Here is a 21,513-nt window from a genome sequence, read left to right on the forward strand (position 1 = left end):
ATTTCAAATGATCGATTGATTTCCTCCTCTCAGCATTTCCATTCGATTTTCTGAGTTTCTTCTCCTTTGTTCTGCATTGTTTTTAAACTTCAAACAAAGCAACTGTAAGTGTGATTTGCTACCGAACTTTGTGTTCGCTGAAACACTGGGGTTTGAAGTACCGCTATACCAGTGTGTCATTCGTTCTATCATGGGAGGAAATAATCTATAACCTTGGGTTCTAGGAGGGGATTAAATTCCTTAAGGAAACACTGTGAATTCAGTGGGCTCGAATACGATTTATTGTTTCATTACGATAATTTATATTTTGCAGAATTATTATTTACAAATACAGCAATATTGGCGGGACTAACAATCTTAAGGAATTTAATATTTATTTCTGTATTTGTGTTATTCTTATTATTCTGCAAACTAAAACCTTTGTGGTTTTGTGTACTCCCATTTTGGAGAGTAAAGCCTTCGTGGCGTTTTGTTGGATATTAAAATCTACGTGATTTTTACTCCAGTTTGAAAACGTTTATTAAACGTTTGTTTGTGTCATTCTTTTACAGAAAAAAATGATGACTGAAAGCGAGAACCAAGCTGTTCCGATGATGACTGCCAACGCATCGACAAGCCGAACACCGACGTTGGCACCGGCAAAAAAACCCGAAAAATTTTTCGGGATTGATTTCAAGCGCTGGTAGCAGAAGATGTTCTTCTACTTAACTACGCTATGTCTACAGAAGTTCATCAAGGAAGATGTTCCTGATCTGCCAGATAAAACTCCAGAGAATGAACGCTTTGTCGTGATTGACGCATGGAAGCATTCTGATTTTTTATGCAATAATTATATTCTTAGCGGACTGGAAGATAATCTGTATAATGTATACAGTGGCGTGGAGACGTCAAATGAATTGTGGGATGCGCTTGAAAAGAAATATAAAACTGAAGATGCCGGGATGAAGAAATTCGTTGCCGCAAAATTTTTGGACTACAAAATGGTAGATAGCAAGTCTGTTATTACCCAAGTCCAAAAATTGCAAGTGATTATTCATGATCTACTTGCTGAAGGTCTTGTAATCAATGAAGCATTCCAAGTAGCAGCAATGATTGAGAAGTTGCCTCCGTTGTGGAAGGACTTCAAAAATTATTTGAAACACAAACGAAAGGAAATGTCCCTTGAAGATCTCATTGTTCGGTTGAGAATCGAAGAGGACAATAAAGCTGCTGAAAGGAGAGGCCGTGGAAATTCAACAATAATGGGAGCAAATATTGTTGAAGATAACAAAAAGAGGAAGAAGGCTTCTGGTCCGAAATACAACCCAAGCAAGAAGCGGTTCAGTGGAAACTGCTACAACTGTGGGAAAAACGGACACAAATCTACGGAGTGTCATGCTCCGAAGAAAGACAAGAAAAGGGGTCAAGCAAACATGGTAGTAAATCATGATGATGTTGATAACTTGTGTGCCATGCTTTCTGAATGTAACTTGGTGGGAAATCCTAAACTGTGGTGGTTTGATTCAGGAGCCACTCGCCATGTTTGTGCAGTTAGAGAAGCTTTTGCTACTTATGCTCCTGCTGGACCCGGAGAGACAGTTTATATGGGAAATGCTTCAACAGCAAAAGTTGAAGGATATGGGAAGATATTTCTGAAAATGACTTCTGGCAAGGTCATGACTTTGAACAATGTCCTTCATGTTCCCGAAATGAGAAAGAATTTAGTCTCTACTGGACTTCTTGTTAAGCACGGTTTTAAGTGCGTTTTTGTGTCCAACAAGGTTGTCATAAGTAAGAATGAAATATTTGTAGGAAAAAGGTTACCTCACCGAGGGCCTTTTCAATCTGAATGTAATGGTTGTGAAAAACAATAATAATGTTTCAGCTTCTTCTTACTTACTTGAGTCAAAATGATTTATGGCATGTACGTTTGGGTCATGTCAATTATAAAACCTTGCGGAAAATGATTAACTTGGAAGTACTGCCTAAGTTTGAATGCAAAAAATCAAAATGTCAAACATGTGTGGAATCTAAGTATGTTAAACATCCTTATAAGTCAGTTGAAAGGAATTCAAATCCTTTAGACTTAATTCACACAGATCTTTGTGACATGAAGTCAATACCATCTCGCGGTGGAAAGAAGTATTTCATAACTTTTATTGACGATGGTACTCGATATTGCTATATTTACTTACTGAATAGTAAAGATGAAGCAATAGACGCATTCAGGCAATACAAAAATGAAGTTGAAACGCAACTTAACAAGAAAGTAAACATGATAAGAAGTGATAGGGGTGGTGAATATGAATCTTCTTTTTGAAGAAATATGTTTAGAATATGGAATTATTCATCAAACAACAGCCCCTTACATGCCCCAATCTAATGGGATTGCGGAAAGAAAGAATCGCACATTAAAGGAGATGATGAACGCGTTATTGATAAGTTCTGGTTTGCCACAGAACTTGTAGGGGGAAGCCATTCTTACGGCTAATCGAATATTAAATCGAGTGCCCCATAGCAAAACACAATCCATTCCATATGAAAAGTGGAAAGGAAGGAAGCCCAACTTGAATTATTTTAAAGTGTGGGGGTGTTTGGCAAAAGTGCAAGTTCCTAAACCCAAGAGGGTAAAGATAGGACCGAAAACCGTTGATTGTGTTTTCATAGGATATGCGACAAATAGTAAAGCATATCGATTTCTGGTTCATAAATCAGAAAATCCCGACATTCATAATAATACGGTTATAGAATCAGATAATGCTGAGTTCTTTGAATATATATATCCGTATAAAAAGGAATGTGAGTCGTTTGGTGAAGGATCTAAACGACCTCGGGAAGAAACAAAAGAAAGTATATGTAATCAGGAGGATCCAAGATGTAGTAAACGTCAAAGAACGTCTACTTCATTTGGACCAGATTTTGTGACTTTCTTATTGGAGAATGAGCCTCAAACATTTAAAGAAGCTATGACTTCTTCGGAATCATTGTTTTGGAAAGAGGCAGTCAATAGTGAAATAGAATCCATATTGAACAACCATACATGGGAATTGGTTGATCTTCCTCCTGGAAATAAACCTTTGGGTTCTAAATGGATTTTTAAGTGAAAAATCAAAGATGATGGCACTATTGATAAATTCAAGGCAAGACTCGTAGTCAAAGGGTATAGACAACGAGAAGGTCTAAACTACTTTGATACATACTCTCCAATTATAAGAATTACGTCCATACGGATGTTAGTAGCATTAGCTGCAGTGTATGGTCTTGAAATTCATCAAATGGATGTTAAGACGGCCTTCTTAAATGGAGAGTTAGAGGAAAAAATTTACATGGAACAACCTGAAGGGTTTGTGGTTCCAGGTAAAGAAAAGAAGGTATGTAGACTTGTTAAGTCTCTTTACGGACTAAAACAAGCACCCAAACAATGGCATGCGAAATTTGACCAAATAATGTTGTCAAATGGTTTTAAGATAAATGAATGTGATAAATGTGTGTACATTAAAAATGTTCCAAATCACATAGTCATTGTTTGCCTATATGTGGATGATATGCTGATAATGAGTAATGACATTGCCAACATAAATGCTACTAAGCGTATGCTCAATAGCAAGTTTGATATGAAAGACTTGGGAGTTGCTGATTTAATTCTGGGAATTAAGATCCATAAGACTCCTCAAGGTCTGGCATTGTCACAATCTCATTATATTAAGACAGTACTTGAAAAATTCAAGCATTTGGGCTTTAAAGTTACAAAGACTCCAATTGACGTGAATCTTGCATTAGCAAAGAATAAAGGCCAAAGCATATCACAATTGGATTATGCTCGTGTGTTGGGTTGCTTAATGTATATCATGAATTGTACACGACCAGATATAGCTTGTGCTATAAGTAAACTGAGTCGATATACGAGCAATCCAGGCCAATCTCATTGGATAGCAATGAAACGAGTTTTGGGATATTTCGAACATACCCAGAACTTTGACTTGCATTACAGTAAATTCTCTGCGGTGATTGAGGGATACTGTGATGCAAATTGGATCACCGGTTCAACTGATTCTAAGTCCACGAGTGGATATATATTCACTATTGGTGGAGGAGCGGTATCTTGAAAGTCGTCCAAACAAACATATATTGCCCGCTCTACAATGGAGGCTGAATTCATAGCCTTAGATAAAGCCGGTGAAGAAGCTGAATGGCTCCGGAATTTCTTGGAAGACATTTCATTTTGGCCCAAACCGTTGGCATAAATATGCATACATTGTGATAGTCAAGCGGCAATTGGAAGGGCTGGGAGCGTTATGTATAACGGTAAATCTCGTCATATACGACGAAGACATAAAACCGTTAGGCAATTACTTTCTAGAGGAATTATCATGATTGACTATATAAAGTCAAGTGATAATGTGTCGGATCCACTTACAAAAGGCCTAACTAGAGAGGTAGTTGAGAAATCATCAAGGGGAATGGGGCTATGGCCGAGAACAAGTCATTGTGGCGGTAACTCTACCTAGAAGACTGGAGATCCCAAGATCTAGGTTCAAGGAGATCAAACAAAGTCATTAATGACGGTTCAATATTGTCAAATAAAATTTTAGTCCATTCTCGTGATGAGACAATGTTCAGTACCAAGGATAAAGCATTAAGGCTTTTTAATGATTTCTAAATTTGATACGGGGTATATCAAATAGTGTATCTACAGGATGACACGTTTAGGAATCACCTATGTAAGTGTGAAGTGTTAGCCGCTTCAAGGAGAACTTTGTAAGGCCAGTTCTCTACGCACTTATGAAATCAGGCGGTGTTCATGGCTGAAACGAACACAACAATGAGAACCAAAGACGGTTAATGGTTGATTGTGTGACTTATGGTTGTCTAGGTATACACCAAAGATCGACGGTTCAAAGATATCAAATCTACTGATTGACCGAGTATATCCGACGTAAGTTCACTATGGAAAGTTCAAAGGGAAACCTACTTATCCAGATGCAATTAATCCTTGCTTGCAAATCATACAGTTTTTCCATGCATACTTCCGTGATATAGCCATTACCCATTCATGTGGGGGATTGTTGAGGTTTTTAAGGTTTTTAAGATGAAATAGTCTTAAAATGAGGGTGAATGGGAAATGAAGGGAAAATAAAATTTTTGAGTAAAATTTTAAGTTTCCCCTCTTGACAATGAGACATTGTCCCATATTGGAAGAGGAAAAGAGTTTTGGTGGGTATATATATAATTGCTCTTCTTGTAGCTCTTAAAGAGTTAAGAAGAAAGCAAGTCTCGCGCCGTCGTCGTCGCTCGCTCGCTCGGCTCGGCTTCGGCTTCGGCTTCGGATTTGGATTGATTGATTAATTTTTTGGACCAAATTTATTTGTTAATAGTAAATATTAAATAGTAAATATTAACGTAAGATTATCCACATTTATAACGGATATGTTCTAATTCGATCCGTGTATTGACAAACTGCAATAACAGCCGCCCCACTATGGCCAAGTGCTTGCTCCACAATCAAGCAAGTGCATGCTCTACCATGGAGGGTGGAGGGTCGTTCACCTTCAAAGCTGGCTGCTATAAATATGTGCAGCAGCTGTTGAAGGAGAAGACACAACACAAACAACACCCAAAAAAAAAAAAACTGAAAAACGTTGGCTATACATTGCACTCCCTCCTCTCAGCATTTCCATTCGATTTTCTGAGTTTCTTCTCCTTTGTTCTGCATTGTTTTTAAACTTCAAACAAAGCAACTGTAAGTGTGATTTGCTACCGAACTTTGTGTTCGCTGAAACACTGGGGTTTGAAGTACCGCTACACCAGTGTGTCATTCGTTCTATCCTGGGAGAAAATAATCTATAACCTTGGGTACTAGGAGGGAATTAAATTCCTTAAGGAAACACTGTGAATTCAGTGGGCTCGAATACGATTTATTGTTTCATTACGATAATTTATATTTTGCAGAATTATTATTTACAAATACAGCAATATTGGCGGGACTAACAGAACTTGTATTGCTTGTTCAATAGTAGAGCGTACGTGCTGATCTTTTTTTTTTTTCATTGGGTATGTGTGTTATTGGGTTGTGTGATCTGTTATAATTAGCATATTGTTTCAATTTGGATGTACTAAACTTGTGATCTTTGCTTTTACAGGGTCCTTAGATTTGAGATACTTAACCGGGAGGATGAAATTTTGCTCTTTAATCCGTTTGCTTCAGAAGAGCAACTCCAGGGTAGGCCAGCATCTCAAACCTGTCTTACATTGAAACCCAATATAGTTATAAATGCTTTTCAGCCCATGCAATTATTTTTTGTTTTCTAATCTGTGTTTTTCTTTTTAGGTAGCACAGCAGGACATGTTGTCATGTGTGTTACCACTTAGAAAGGATTCCTTAAATTTGACGTAACTGAGTTCCGCAAAATATTCACTGTTGGATGATTAGATACTATAACATTACTGGTACGGTCTTGTTATTCTGAAACATTGATGCCTTTTTTTTTGTGTGTGTGTGACACAGACTTTGAGGCAGGGAAGATGAACATATTAACCCTTTATATATTTTTTTCACTAGTGAATTGCTTTTAACCCTTTGTATAATCCATTCAACTTCTTTGCTCTCTCTCCGTTGTGGGACTAGGGCTGATCTTGAACATCTCTACCCCAAAACCAGTGCTGCTCCCAAACTTGATGCATGGAATTCAAAGAAACACCTTTGGTCTCTGGCATATAAATCACAATAAAAATGGTCATAACAGCAATCCAACCAGAAAAGAACAAGAAAGCCCCATACTTGAAGTGAAAGCATTGCCAAAAATGTTTGAGACAACACAAATGTGGTGGCAAAGTTCACGGCCACACTTATGCTCTGCCCCGTTGATCCAATATTCATCAGAAATATTTCACTTGGAATGAGCCAACTTAGAGGACCCCATGACCAACCAAAACCAGCAGTATAGATGCACATCTGGGCAAGTACTAAGGCAGCATATTGTTTGGTTATGTGTTTGCTTCCATTTTCACCTATTGAAGCTGCAAGTGTAGAAGCAATTGCTACCTTCACCAACATTAAGCCAATCATGTAATTAGCATAAGGATCATCTAATTTATACACACTGACAGCATAAATATCTTTTTATTGTAAATATAATTTAATATTTACTTTATTTTCTTGATCAATTTGTTAAAAGCTCGCACTTATATGTTATTGCATGTCAACTTAACTTGATAGTGCAACAAAACAATACATCGTCAGCGTATAGAAGTTAAGACTCTCTAAGAATTTAACTTATATATGTCACGACCCATTTTCTGAACAAGTCGTGACCGGCACCCGATCACTAAACTTGACTGAGCGAACCATCTGCACTTATCAAATCTATTATAATTTCAAACTTTATATGCAACAAAACAATACTTTAACCAAATACTTTTAGTTAATTTAAATATCTAGAATAACCCAACCATAAAACTTTACTCGTAGTAACGACTGAAATACTGCTAAGTTATTATCAAAAATATCTGATTCTTATCCCATCGATTGTGTCTATGAAACCTCTACTGATAAATTGACGCACTGCTCAGGACATGAGATTGCATGGCTAGTTCTCCAAGTAAACAAAGAAATAACTAAATAAAGATGACTCAAGGGAATACTCCACGAACAAAAGCGGAGCTCACCAATAGTAGTGGAAGAGAGGGAAGTCCTAACGTGTAGCCTACTCGCCTGCAAAACCGGTTCCTATGTTGTACCGCAGACCAACGTAGGTTCCCAAAAGAGAACGTCAGTACCATCCATTATACTCAGTGAGTCTCAACGATAGGGGGCGAAACTTTAATAAAATACACATTACGAACAAAGATTCTAAATGCATAGAAAAACATAAAGCTTCTAAGAACAATTCCAAAATAATTGCATAATAGCAGTTTATGAATATTCTAAAAGAAAATATTTTTTTTTATTTTTTATCTAAAAAAATACTTTACTTTATGCTTCGGGAGTTCTAACTATCCTGACTTATTTCTGTCTTAGTCACCGTGTGATCGGTACGAGTTCGATCCCAACTTGATCGAATAGGCCCAATCCACGAAGGGCCACTCGCTTCATGGTTCTCAGCGCTCATGTATCATACCTTAGCATGGCTAAGTAAATTCTCAGCAACGGGACCCTCGGCTCGTGTGCTCCCTACTTTGGTACAAGTAGTTTCAGGAAGTCAACGCCTTGGTCAGGACCCTCGGCCTCGACGATGACCCCTTCTTAGAATAGAGGATACTTCCAAAAATCGTTTCTTTCTAAAACCTCTTGTGACGTTTCATGTCTAAATCTTTTCTAAAATATCCTATACATACTCATAATAGTATCCTTAAATGTAAAGCATGACATAAGAATGAAATAAATATTTAAAAGTATTTCTAAATATTCTTGCTTCTTCATTAATTTTCAACATGAAAATGGCATATAAGAATAACACAAAAATCTGAAAATTTATGCACATATATCATAATAAATCATCTAAACTTTAGCTAGAACATTTATAAGTTAATAGGTACTCACTCGCTCCAATTAAGTACATATTAACTCTTTTAAGCAATTTATCAAATACCTTATATGCGTGCTTTAGTGAGTTAAACTACTTTAGTAAAGGGTTATATCAACTCACCTCAAAACTCCTCGAGCCAACACGTAGGCCCCAGTCCAATTTATACCCGTCAAACAATTGATTCTACAACAACCAGTGCATTTGAATTAATTTTAAAGTTTCACACCTAAACATGGAATTTACTATTGATACAGAGAAAGAAGGAAATTAACTATCCAATTCTTATACTGTAGGATATTTGAGAATAGAAAATTTTATATACCTGAGTTCAAGAACTGGTGATAAAGAAATCCAAAATTTTCTGTGGCCCGCGTGAGTAAGCAACCTCTATTTCGTGGCTCTCTGTTTCGTGAGCGAATAGAACTTTCGTATAAGGCTTTTGCCTTTTGCCTTTCGCGTGAATGACAGAAACCCATTGTTTAAGGCTTTAATTTAAGCTTTTTTCCTTCCCATTTTATGGGCTTTAGGCTGCCCCCACCTTTTTTTGTTATTTTGATCCCCTTTTTTTATTTTAACTTAACTAATAATTAATGATACCCACTTTTAATAAATAATAATATTAAAATTATTAATATTTTCCTAATTATATATTCAATTATTTTTAAATAGAGAAGTAACTCACATTCAATGACCAGGGTTTAAATCCATAATAAAAGTATAATTTTTATGTACTCAAGGAGAGATTTTTAAAAAATTAAATTCTATAATTAGCGTGTGTTGAAACTTTCCTAGATTTGAGGAATCTTACCATCTTCCCTCCTTAAAAACATTCGTCCTCGAATGTTGCTAGCACTACTCACTTTCCCCAAGGGACTCAAAATTTTGGCAAACTCTCTAAATTTTTAAAATTTTCGACAAAGTGTCATCTGTAAATTAGACTATCTAAAAATATATCCCTGTCACCAATACCACCACTATACCAACAACAACCCAATATACCATAACAGGTCATCCATAGGCACCATACACAACTCATAAACTAATTACTCACACTCCGGCAAGGAGGTACCACAATAACCAACCAAAATCTAAAGCACAACGCTTCAGCAAAAGTAAATCACTTTAATGAATTAAATGTACTCTGGCATGGCACTAAATTATTTAATAACTAAATATGCTCTGACAGAAACTAAATTACTTCAACAACTAAGTATAATCTAGTAAGGACATAAACACTTGTTAACTTGTATTTAATAAATGAAATATAAATGTCAAGCCAAACCTAGGTTCACATACATTGTTCCTCAAATAAATAAGGATATTTCTTCTTCATATCTTTCTCAACCTCCCATGTAGCCTCTTTTGAATCATGATTATTCCACAAAACTTTTACCGATGCTATATCTTTTGTTCTCAACTTTCTTACTTGCCTATCGAGAATTTCTATAGGTACCTCTTCATAAGTAAAGCCTTCTTTAGTTTCTATGGCGTCGACAGGTATTATATGTGACTCATCATGAATGTATTTTCTAAGCATAGACACATGAAAGACAGGATGAACAGAGGACAATTCAACGGGCAACGCTAGCTCATAAGCTATATTTCCCTTCTTTTCTATAATCTCATAAGGTCCGATAAATCTAGGACTAAGTTTTGCCTTCTTACCAAACCACATAACTCCTTTCATTTGTGAAACTTTCAAAAATACCTTGTCACCAACCATGAGCTTTAAGTCACGATGCCTCTTGTCAGAATAGGACTTTTGACGACTCTGAGCTGCTTTTAATCTTTCTCTGATTAGCTGGACTCTCTCTAAGGCCTCACAAATAAACTATGGACCAATCAACGGAACCTTTGTTGGTTCAAACCAACCCACTGGAGACCTACATCTTCGCCCATACAATGCTTCATAAGGAGCCATACCAATGCTGGCCTGATAACTATTATTGTAAGAAAATTCTATCAGTGGGAAGTGATCATCCCAATTACCTCCACAATCTATAACACATGCTCGCAACATATCTTTGAGAGTCTGAATGGTCCTTTCTGCCTGACCATCAGTCTATGGATGGAAAGCGGTGCTCAAATTGACCTTGGTACCTAATCTTTTCTGAAATACCTGCCAAAAATGCGCCATGAACTGAGGGCCTCTATCAGATATGATTGAAACTAGAGTACCATGTAATAGGACTATTCTTTGATGTTCAACTGCGCATACTGCTCTACGGAATCTGTCGTCTTTACTGGTAGGAAATGCGCGGACTTTTCAATCGGTCTACAATAACTAAAATTGAATCATGCTTACGGTATGTGCGAGGAAGACCTACTACGAAATCCATATTAAACATCTCCCATTTCCAACGTGGTATCTCTATATCTTGAGCTAGGCCACCAGGCCTCTAATGCCCGGCTTTGACTTGCTGGAAATTCAAACATTTGGCCATATGATCTGCTATTTACTTCTTCATGCCTTTCCACCAATATAACTCTTTCAAGTCCAGATATATTTTGGTAGAACCTGGGTGGATAGAGTACTTAGAGCTGTGAGCTTCTTCCATTATGGCCTTCCTAAGACCATCTACGTCAGGCACACATAACCGATCATTCAACTTCAAAACTCCATCACTTCCTAGAATGAAAGCAGTGATTTCTTTGTTTCTGACTCCTTATTTTAACTTCACTAAGTACAAATCTTCATCTTATTTAGCCTTAACATGCGCAACAAGAGATGATTGTGCTAAGGCATAAGCAGTTATACCTCCTTCTTCGGTCTCATTCAATCTAATTCCATCATTTGCCAGTTTTTGAATTTCTCGATCCAAAGTTCGCCTTTGTACTGCAAGATGGGCCAGGACACCCATTGACTTCCTACTAAGTGCATCTGCTACCACATTAGCTTTTCTCGGGTGATAAAGGGTATTGATGTCATAATCCTTCAATAGCTCGAGCCACCTTCTCTGTCTCAAATTTAATTCTTTCTACTTGAAGATGTACTGGAGGATTTTGTGATCTATAAATACTTTAGAATGCTCGCAATAAAGGTAGTGTCACCATATCTTAAATTCAAACACCACTGCTGCAAGCTCCAACTCGTGTGTGGGGTAGTCCTTCTCATGATTCTTTAACTGTCTGGAAGCATAAGCAATAACGTTTATTCCCTTTCTTGAGTTGCTCGAACTCTGTAGACTTACCTTCCCTATCCTCTTCTGGTATAAAATTAGCCATGAAGGCCTCTTCAAATTCTTCCCAAGTAAGTGGACCATCATCTTCATCTCTTTTCTTTTTCCACATCTCAAACAAAGCACCGACCACATCTTTAAGCTGGTAAGCAGCCAACTCCACAGCTTCATCATCAAATGCCTTCATCGCTCGGAGGGCTTTCTTGACACCCTCAAGCTACAACATTGGATCTTCATCAACTATAGTACCACAGAATAATGAAGGACTCAACTTTAAAAATTTATTCACTCTTAAGGACTCAGAATTGCTCTGTCTATTTGATTGAGGTGGAATCTCATCTCTTCTCTCGTTCTGGTTGGCCATGAAGGATTTAAACATCTCCATAACACTGTTGACAACATTAAATATCTGACCCACCTCTAGAGATATAGCTGTCTGAGTTGGAGTTGCTGTTGGGGGCGACACTGGATCCTGAGGTACTGGCTCATCATGCTCCACCCCTTCTTCGTGTTCAACTCGGGGTACTTATACCCCCTTTGTGGATTTACCCTTCCTTTCTGAGTTGAAGCCTTCTTAGTTCTACCTTGAGCCATAATAGTAGCAATAGTTTCTTGAGGAGCATCCTGAGTGTCAGTGTCAGAGTTGCGAGTACGAGCCATTTCTGCGAGTTCTGGAGAAACGAATACATTAGATAATTTCTTAGAGGTAGGCTCTACTACACGATCTAAAGTGTGAAAAAATGAGACTTTTCCTAAATGCTGGTAGCCTCCTATTTATAAGTATGATGCGCTTCATACCTATAAATAAGACTCTACTGACACAACTTCATAGACCCCTAGGACTCCATAAACCCGAGGCTCTGATACCATGTTTGTCACGACCCATTTTCTGAACAAGCCGTGACGGCACCCGATCACTAAACTTAACTGAGCGAACCATCTGCGCTTATCAAATCTATTATAACTTCAAACTTTATATGCAACAAGGCAATACTTTAATCAAATACTTTTAATTAATTTAAATATCTAGAATAACCCAACAATAAAACTTTATTCGTAGTAACCACTAAAATAATGCTAAGTTATAATCAAAAATATCTGAATCTTAACCCATCGACTGTGTCTATGAAACCTCTACTAATAAACTGACGCACTGCTCAGGACATGAGATTGCCTGACTAGTTCTCCAAGTACACAAAGAAATAACTAAATGAAGATGACTCAAGGGAATACTCCACGAACAAAAGCGGAGCTCACTAATAGTAGTGGAAGAGAGGGAAGTCCTAACCTGTAGCCTACTCGCCTGCAACACCGGTTCCTATGTTGTATCGCAGACCAACGTAGGTTCTCAAAAGAGAACGTCAGTACCATCCATTGACCTCAGTGAGTCTCAACGATAGGGTGCGAAACTTTAATAAAATATACATTACGAACAAAGATTCTAAATGCATGAAAAAACATAAAGCTTCTAAGAACAATTCTAAAATAATATTATAATAGCAGTTTATGAATATTTTAAAAGAAAATATTTTCTTTTTATTTCTTATCTAAAAAAAATACTTCACTTTATGCTTCGGGAGTTTCAACTATCCTGACTTATTTCTGTCTTAGTCACCGTGTGATTGGTACAAGTTCGATCCCAACCTGATCGAATAGGCCCAATCCACGAGATGCCACTCGCTTCATGGTTCTCAGCGCTCATATATCATACCTTAGCATGCCAAAGGAAATTTTCAGCAACGAGACCCTCTGCTTGTGTGCTCCCTACTTTGGCACAAGTAGTTTCAGGAAGTCAACGCCTTAGTTAGGACCCTCTGCCTGGACGATGACCCCTTCTCAGAATAGAGGATACTCCCAAAAATCTTTTCTTTCTAAAACCTCTTCTTGTGACGTTTCAAGTCTAAATCTTTTCTGAAACATCCTATACATACTCATAATGGTATCCTTAAATGTAAAGCATGGTATAAGAATGAAATAAACATTTAAAAGTATTTCTAAAGATTCTTGCTTCTTCATGAGTTTTCAACATGAAAATGGCATATAAGAATAACACAAAAATCTAAAACTTTATACACATATATCATAATAAATCATCTAAACTTTAGCTAGAATAATTCTAAGTTAATAGGTACTCACTCGCTCCAATTAAGTACATATTAACTCTTTTAAGCAATTTATCAAATACCTTGTATGCGTGCTTTTGTGAGTTAAACCACTTTAGTAAAGGGTTATATCAACTCACCTCAAAACTCCTCGAGCCAACACGTAGGCCCCAGTCCAAATTATACCCGTCAAATAATTGATTCTATAATAACCAATGCATTTTAATTAATTTTAAAGTTTCACACCTAAACATGAAATTTACTGTTGATACAGAGAAAGAAGGGAATTAGCTATTCAATTTTTATACTGTAGGATAATTGAGAATAGGAAATTTTATATACCTGAGTTCAAGAACTAATAATTTGTAAAGAAATTCAAAACTTTCTGTGGCATGCGTGAGTAAGCATCCTCTGTTTCATGGCTCTCGGTTTCGTGAGCGAACATAACTTTCATATAAGGCTTTTGCCTTCTGCCTTTTGCGTGAATGACAGAAACCCATTGTTTAAGGCTTTAATTTTAGCCTTTTGCCTTCCTATTTTATGGTCTTTAGGCTGCTCCCCACCTTTGTTTTTTATTTTGACCCCTTTTTTTTGTTTTAACTTAACTAATAATTAATGATACCCACTTTTAATAATTAATAATATTATAATTATTAATATTTACATAATTGTATATTCAATTATTTTTAAATAGAGGAGTAACTCAAAGTCAATGACCAGGGTTTAAATCCGTAATAAAAGTATAATGTTTATGCACTCAAGGCAAGATTTAAAAAAAATAAATTTTATAATTAGCGTGTGTTGAAACTTTCCTAGATTTGAGGAATATTACAATATATATTGACAATATCAAGAAATTTTACGCTATTATTATAATTTAACTGGTTATAACAGGCTATTACTCTATTTTCTAGGTTACCTTATCTAGGTTGTTACGAAAAGTTACATGTTGTTGTAAGAACAATTTATACACACTATGGATAAATCGATATAATAATACTTTTCATAACTTGACTAACACTCTTTCTCCTATCTTGATCTTCACGAAAGCTTTAGAGTACCAACATACAGCGACACATGTTACTAGCTCGGAGAATAAGCACTGTGTTCAGAGGTGGATTTAGGAAATCTAGTACATGGGTGTACTACTAAAAAAAGGAGAAAAAACTCTTTTAATTGGTAATTTATCTCTAATCCTCTTGGTAAAAAACTTAACCTTCAACCAAGTGCACCATTTCACCTTCTTGAAGCATGGGTGCCAACAGTTAATATTATATAATTTTAGAAAATATATACATAAAATATCTAATTTTGCGGAGAGACCATGAGTTCACGTGCCCTATAATATTGCTTATGAATCTGCCCTCTATGTCCAAATTATATGGCATACACCTCCATTAGGCCTCTACAAGTTCAATACAGATGGATCCTTCACAAACGCAATGTAGGGTGGAGGCATCAGAGGAATTTCTAGAAATGCCAATGGAAACTGTCTTGGCCTTTGCTAGACGCCAATGTGGCTACAACCACACTTATATGCAGGGGCAAAGCTATGTTGGCCGAAGGGTGGTCAACTGAACACTCTTCGTCGAAAAATTATGCTACGTATAAGGTAAAATATTACTTATTATTGATTAAAAATAGACTTTGAACACCCTTGCATAGCCTACTGGCAAAGGGTGTTCAAAATTTGAACATCCTTATTGAATTTTCTGGCTTCGGCACTGCTTATATGGAGCTTCTAGAACTTCATCAAGGACTCCAGATCGCATGGGAAAAATAACTGCTACCTGTAGAAAGAAACAGACTCTACTGAAGTCTTTCACTTACTAGAAGAAGACTACCCACTTACTAAAATATTGCTGTTGAATGCAGGTACCTACTAAAGAAATTGGCGAATCCTCAAATCAGACATTGCTTTAGGGAGAGTAACAAAGTAGCCCATGCATTAGCACAACAAGGAAACAGGAGGGCTCCATCCAACCACCCCACTATTTTGACCCCATCTACTACTATTTCGAAGCTCATCCAAGAAGTTGCAGCAGACTTAGGAACTACCAAACTAATCTCTACCAATGTTTGTAATAACCTAGCTACACTAGGAAAATCTATGTTGTATTATCGGCAGCGCTAATGCTTCTACTAGTACTATTACTGCTGCATCTATGGTTAATGCACGAGCAGTACCAGTGTAATGCTTCCTTAATTACTATTTATAATTGTATACGGTCGAAATAGATTTCGGCTTTCGTACGATCGATCGAGGTCAAAACGTAACAGATCAGAGTAAGACTTCGAAATGGGTTCCGAAGATGGTATAAACAACCTTCGAGCCGAGTGACCAATCAATGTCGAGCTCGATATCATTATCAAGCTCGAATCCAAATCGAACTATGATGCAAAGTAAAGTTATCGAGCTTATGATTCAGAGACCGACCAACACTGACCCCGAATCAATGCAAGGATCCAAGTCAAAATCGAGCTCAAGTCAAGATTGAGAGCTCGAGTCGAGACCGAAAACTCGAGTCAATATCGAGCTCACAGACAAGAGCCGTTGCAATCCCACTAGAAGAGAGAATCCTGGCAAGAATTATGGAAAAACTGATTTATCATGGGTCTCCCACTATATATTTTTAATTATATCTAAAGTAAGATCCCTCTAATATAAAGGGAATGGTTATTATTTATGTAAGGGGCAAGTTTTTGTTTACATTGTAATTCAAGCATCATATTCTCCTATACAGAAGAGTTGTTCTTCTAAGCTTCATAAATTGGTTCAACCTGTTCAGTCCTAAAAATCATCTTCTTTACAACCGTGTTTACTTTGTACTCTTTGCAATCCATATTTGATATTTCTATTTATCCTTACGGTTTGTATTAAGCTATAACACATATCCTTAGAACTACGTATAAATTTAACTCTATCTCTTTTTCGGCTAAACAGTTTGGCACCCACCGTGGGGTTAAGGATAATAGTATTTGTTTGATACAAATCTGCAACACACACTAGTTTACGCTCGTCTTTTGAGGGTGTCTCTGACAACTAAGCCGGCCTTCAAGACGAAACCAATAACTTGATGCCCAGGGCCGGAAGGCCGCTTATCAATGTCATTGTAGCTCGAGTCGAAATACCTGAAGCTCGGGCCGAAGTACTGCTAGATATCAACTCGCATATGGCCTTTGAGGCAAACCAACGTTTGGAGCCTGAAAATAGCATTCAAGGAGGTACTCGATCTGCAGCTCGAGACTCCCATAACATGGAGGAGAATGGAGTCAGCTTGCATATGATCTTTGAAATGTTGCAAGCCCAGCATGTAGAGATAGCTCAGTTGCAGAGCCAAACCTAGCTACCAAGCAGACCGTAACCCAGTCCACCTCGAGAAATTGCCCACCGAACGGAGCCAGCCGTAGTAAGGTCGAAGAGTAAGAATCGGGGACTACTCCCATAATTGCTAAAATACTTGAGGAGCTCACAAAGTGAATCGAAGCCAACGATAAGGAAGTATAAACATATAATTCTAGGGTCAATCAAATCCTAGGGGCTCCGCCCATGATAAAAGGGTTGGATTTCAAGAAATTCATACAAAAGCCTTTTTCCTTGAGTGCAGCCCCAAAACCAATCCCCAAACAATTCCGTATGCCCGGAATCCCCAAATATAACAGTACGACCGATCCCAACGAACATGCCACCTCTTACACGTGTGCCATCAAGGGTAACGATTTGGAAGACGATGAAATCGAATCCATGTTGTTGACTAAATTCGGAGAGATCCTCTCGAAGGGGGCAATGATTTGGTATCATAACCTGCCACCAAATTCCATCGATTCATTTGCCATGTTAGCAGATTCATTTGTAAAGGCACACGCCGGTGCTATAAAGGTTACAACGAGAAAATCAGACATTTTCAAAGTAAAACAAAGGGATAATGAAATACTGAGGGAGTTCGTGTCCCGATTTCAAATGGAACGTATGGAATTGCCACCGGTCACAGACGATTGGGCCGTCCAAGCTTTTACTCAAGGGTTGAACGAGCGAAGTTCGATGGCATCATGTCGGCTGGAACGAAATTTGATTGAGTACCCGGCAATAAGAACTTAGTCCTAAGGAAGGTCACCATCAATACTCGAGATCCTAATGAAGGGAAGCTCGGCCCAAATTGGAAAGGACCCTATCAGGTCCTCGATATAGTCGGAAAGGGATCTTATAAACTCGGAACGATGGATAGCAAATCATTATCAAACAACTGGAACATATCAGTCCTCAAACGATATTATTGTTAAGGTATGATTCTCTCTTTTCTTTTGCCCATATATACATATTCGAAGCTAACCCATCGTAGGAGTTCGATCAAAGACGTCGAGACCTCAGGTTTTAAAGTACGCGTTGCACTCTTTTCCCCCTTAGATCAGCTTTTATCCCAAATAGGTTTTTCCGGCGAGGTTTTTAACGAGGCAACAATACTTGAGGGCAATTCAACAGTATCCGAGGCTTTTTCATAATCAACCTCGAATACTGGGGGGGCATTAGCCCTCAAATATATCAAGTTCTGAGGCAAGAAAGATATTTCGTAACAACAGGGTTCCAATAGGAAAAGTTGTAAGAGCCAAATGGTCAAAACGAACCATGCTCATGTAGTTGGCCCGAGCCCTAACGCAAAACATGAACACATGTATAATGACTTGCAAAGAAAAGTTCTCTTCTATACCGATATCTTATATCCAAGAAAAATTCCTCTATTTTGAGATTTATTATGCAAACAGGATCGAGTTCGAATCATTCACTCGACCATTACGCCTACGGGCTACTTTTATTTCGAGTTCGAGCAAGCACTTACTCGATCATTACGCCTACAGGCTACATTACATCGAGTTCAAATCATTCACTCGATCATTACGCCTACAGGCTATTTTATTTCAAGTTCAAGCAAGCACTCACTCGTCCATCACGCCTACGGGCTACATTACTTCGAGTTCGAATCATTCACTCGACCATTACGCCTACGGACTACTTTTATTTCAAGTTCGAGCAAGCACTCACTCGACCATTACGCCAACGGGCTACATTACTTCGAGTTCGAATCATTAACTCGACCATTACGCCTACGGGCTACTTTTATTTTGAATTTGAGCAAGCACTCACTCGACCATTAAGCCTACGAGCTACATTACTTCGTGTTCGAATCATTAACTCGATCATTACGCCTACGAGCTACTTTTATTTCAAGTTCGAGCAAGCACTCACTCGACCATTATGCCTACGGGCTACTTTTATTTTGAGTTTGAATCATTCATTCGACTACTAAGCCTAAGGGCTACATCACTTCAAGTTTGAGTAAGCGCTCGCTCGGTTATAAAGGCTACGAAGTCCAAATTTGATCAAGTTGCCTAAATCCTTGTGAAAATATTCATAAGGCATGAATAAAATCTTCGCAAGATAGGAAACAGAACAGAAGCAAGTTGGCAAAAAGGGATATTTTTATATACAAGATTGTTTACATAATTGATTACAACATAAAAATTGAGGACTAAGCTTCTTGGTTATCCCTAGGAGCGGTCTATTCTCTATCGGGCCCCCCATTCTCGGACCCTCTCTTACTCCCATCATCATCATCATTATCATCATCATTGTCATTGGAAACCAAGGCTTCAGCATCAGCTTCGAGTTCTTTGGCCCTTTAAATCTCTTTAGCGAGGTCAAAACCTCGAGCTTGGATCTCCTCGAGGGTCTCCCTCCGGGATCGGCACTTAGCAAGTTCAGCAAACCAATGTGCTCGAGTATCGGCGGTCTCGGTTGCCTCTCTTGCTTAGACCTGGGCAGCTTCAGCATCGGCCCGATAGACAGCCGCGAGTGCATCCACATCGGCCTTTGCCTTTTCGACGTCAGATTCGGCCTTTGCAAGTTCAGAGGCCAACCGAGCCTCGAGCTCCTCTATTCTTCTTGCTTTGACTGAGCCTTTCTCCTTCATTTTTTGAAGTTGGTTTTTGGCCAATGATAATTGGGCTCGAGCAGTTTCTTTCTCTACAGCAAAGCGGTCCATTCCTTCTTTCCACTTCAAAGACTCCGCTTTTATCACATCGACTTCTTCACAGAGTTTTTTGATCATCTCAATTTTCTGTTACAACTGTGAGACTGAAAAATTACCCATCATTCCGGTATCGAGCCTATAGGCTTTTAAGAGTATTATTACCTACTCGGACATATCGATCTGATCTTGGTGAGCCTTGGCCAACTCAGCTTGGAGGTCTTTTATTTCTTCCCCCCTTTGGCCTAAGAGGAGTTTTAGGGAGTTCCTCTACTTTGTAGCCCATTGAAGCTCGGCTTCATATCGACGCAGCTCGGTTCGGGACCGAGAACATGATTCTCGATGAACTGCCGCGGCCTACAAAGAAAGAAGAAATGAAGTTAGAAAAGAAAAGCAAACTTAAAAGTAACGCCATATAATTTAAGGCTTACCTGATTCAAAGCCTGCTGCACTCCGTGAAAAAGATCCGATGCATCACTCGTACCGGTAGTGTCCTCGACACCGATAAACAGGTCACGAAAAGGATCCTATCCATCACGAGGCCTATCTAATTCAAGGGCCCCCAAAGCTTGGGCCTCCCGAATCGCCCCTGCGGAAAACGCAGGGAAGGTGGGCGAGTCTTTGATTGCTACTGCCCCAAGTGAATCACCTGGGGCATTCTCTTCGGTTCGAAAAGATTCGAGAAGAGTCCCTTTAGACATATCCCCCATCCGTTGGCTTCGAAGGGAAGCGTCTTCGATCTCCAACAACTCGGGGACTCTGCCCGAATCTTTCTGCGATATATCCTCAGTTTGAGGCGGAGCCTTATGAACCACCATCGATCCAGTTGCCTATGGAACGTCGGTGGTCTTCTTCATTCGGACCACCAGCATAGACCCATCGTTCTCTTCTTCTTCTTCTTCTTCCCTCAGACGCAAAACCGATTCTACGATCAAAGGGACGATATTTTTGTTCGGCTTACGAGCAGTCCTTTTCTTCGATTTTTGATCTTCGAGGACGGGGGCTCTTTTCCTTTTATTATCTTTCACCGGCTTTGGGAGAGAGGCCTAAGCCTCTTCCTCGATGGATGAGGGCCTCAAAACCGCATCTTTGCCCACACCTACACACCAAAAATTTTATTAAAGTCTGTGCAAAGCATTTTATTCAAATTATCAAAAGATACGAGAAAGGTACTTACCGTGATTTTTGGCCTCCCATCGGCCCTTCGACAAGTCGCACCATGAGCGCTCGGCGTAGGAGGAGGTCGAAACCAGGTCACGTACCCAATTCTTGAGATCGGGCACTGCGTCGGGCATCCAGGAAACCACTGCATCACAAAAGAAGAATATTGGTGAAGGAAATGAAAGGATAAAATAGTAGGAGATAACAACAGAATTACACTTACGCTTCATGTTCCACTCCTCGGGAAAATGCATCTTTTCGATCGGAATTATGTCTGAAGTTCTTACTCGAACGAATCTGCCCATCCAGCCTCGATCCTTATCCTTGTCTATACTCGAGAACAGAGCCTTGGCAGCTCGACGTTGGAGTTTTATTAGCCCTCCTCAAAAATGGCGAGGACGGTATAATCAGACAAGGTGATCGAGGGTGAAAGGCATCCCCTCGATTTTTCTCACAAAATATCGGATCAAAATAACGATCCACCAAAAGGAAGGATGTATCTGGCCTAGGGTTATTAGGTATTTACGACAAAAATCCATGATAA

This window comes from Nicotiana tabacum, chromosome 12 (genome assembly GCF_000715075.1).
Source record: "Nicotiana tabacum cultivar K326 chromosome 12, ASM71507v2, whole genome shotgun sequence".
Classification (NCBI taxonomy): domain Eukaryota; kingdom Viridiplantae; phylum Streptophyta; class Magnoliopsida; order Solanales; family Solanaceae; genus Nicotiana; species Nicotiana tabacum.